General features: G+C 35.6%; 1 long non-coding RNA gene across 1 annotated transcript; it reads left to right on the top strand.

Moving 5' to 3' along the window:
• The first annotated feature begins 1,341 nt into the window (after positions 1–1,341).
• Positions 1,342–1,867, top strand: LOC108348035 (uncharacterized). The gene is made up of 2 exons (XR_015623523.1): positions 1,342–1,454; positions 1,560–1,867. It is a non-coding gene; the product is annotated as an uncharacterized LOC108348035 (long non-coding RNA).
• The last annotated feature ends 262 nt before the right edge of the window (positions 1,868–2,129 follow it).

The raw sequence follows: 2,129 nt of genomic DNA, 5'->3' as shown, positions 1-2,129 counted from the left end.
AGCAAAAATAATAGGAAACAACAATCACTGGTCCCAAGTATCTCTCAATACCAATGGAATCAATTCACCAATAAAAACAAATACACTCACTGACTGGATATGTAAACAGGACCCAATATTTTGCTGCATGACACAAACATACCTTAGTGACAAATAGAGGGTACTACCTCAGAATCAAAGGAAGGAATAAATTTTCAAGCTAATGAAACAAGAAACAAGTTAAAGTAGCCATTCAAATATTGAATGAAATCAACTTGCAATCAAAACATATCAAAAAATTAAGGACACTAAAAACAAAGGAAAAAAATCTAACAAAATTATTCTTACATGTGAACATATATGCTCAAAGTGCAAGGAAACACATATTCATAAAATCAAACTTTAATTAAATTCAACCCTTTCATGAAAAGCTGGCTCACAATTTCCCCAAACAGCTTCAACAATCAGACATTCCTACAAGAGAAACAGAGTGGGTAGTACAGATACCACCACTTATTACTCTGCTATAAGTGCATATTGACACTCCCTTGTTTTTCAGCTATACAATATTTCGGTATGGTTTTCAGCAATGTGCTTTCCTTTTAGAAATCAGAAGGTTTGGAGGAACGACACATTTCCTGCTGAACTTTGGGGTTTCCTATTTCTTTTGATTTCAGAGCTCTGGCTTCCTTTTATATAACAAAGCCCCTTTTAAAAGTTTTTTATGAATAACAACCTATTTTTAATTAAAGGTGTCTCTTCTCTAACAATGGTGTTCACAGAAATGGATACAATATCTTTGTCCTAAAATTTCCTTAACAACACATTCAAAATAATTGTAATGTTCACTTTCAGTAAGCTATTTACTATGGAAATATTGACAATTTTGAATAAGCATTTATAAATTGAGTCATTGTATGAAGGGGCTGTATGGTAATCCTATTATGTACACATGATAGAAGAAATGGTTAAGGTAATGCCTGGTATTCCAGAGGACCCATGGTCGATTCCTGTAATTCACATCAATGCTTGCAAATCTCTGCCACTCTAAGTCTCTTCTTTAAGAAATATTAACTCCTCACACATATTCAAAATTAAAATGCACATAAAATATCAGAGATAAATTAATTTTAGAAGGGCAAATATTAATTAATTTTAAGTAATAAGTAATAAGTAATATTATTTTAAATACATTGCGATTATTTTAATGAAATCATGGTAAAGTCACTTCATTTTCTCTCAGACATTTGTTCTGTATATTGCTATCCCTAAGGCTCACACAGCAGAAAAATGATATAGCAGAAAGATATGCAAATCAGTCACTCCCCTGCTCATTAAAATTAGCCTAGCCCTGACCCTGAAATCCTCGCAGGAAACTCAAGTCCTGTCTTCCCATTCAGCGGTCAGCACTGACAACAGAACCTTAAGCAGTATGTTGGTGCTGCAGTGGGTTTTGGTGACTGCTCTTTTTCAAGGTAATTATGGATAACAAACAATAGTGTATGTATGAGTTGTCACATGTGAGAATGACAATGTGCATGTGTGACAGATTTTTTAATAAGAATTCTTTTTGTTTGCAGGTGTGCATTGTGCGGTGCAGCTTGTTGAGTCTGGTGGAGGATTGGTGCAGCCTAAGGAGTCATTGAAAATCTCATGTGCAGCCTCTGGATTCACCTTCAGTAATGCTGCCATGTACTGGGTCCGCCAGGCTCCAGGAAAGGGTCTGGAATGGGTTGCTCGCATAAGAACTAAACCTAATAATTATGCAACATATTATGCTGATTCAGTGAAAGGCAGATTCACCATCTCCAGAGATGATTCAAAAAGCATGGTCTACCTACAAATGGATAACTTGAAAACTGAGGACACAGCCATGTATTACTGTACAGCAGCACAGTGAGAAGTCTTTATTGTGAACACAGACAAAAACCTCCAGTTCAGTTACCCATGACCTGCAGGAGGCACTCAGTGCACACAGATCACAGGTCAGTACTGATTTACATGCACACATATTTGATATTTTACAGTTGTATCTGGACTACCTATCAGATGTCTTTTTGTTGGATGTTCAAATTTACAACTACAAGCTCTAGGAATTGAACAAGTCTCAAGAAATAAAGTTTAGAGTTCATTATTCTGAGTGTCAAATT

The sequence above is a fragment of the Rattus norvegicus genome, chromosome 6 (assembly GCF_021556685.1).
Source record: "Rattus norvegicus strain SHRSP/BbbUtx chromosome 6, alternate assembly SHRSP_T2T, whole genome shotgun sequence".
In the NCBI taxonomy this organism is placed as follows: Eukaryota; Metazoa; Chordata; class Mammalia; order Rodentia; family Muridae; genus Rattus; species Rattus norvegicus.
The sequence above is the reverse complement of the archived record's forward strand: the minus strand, read 5'-3'. Positions and strand labels throughout refer to the sequence as shown.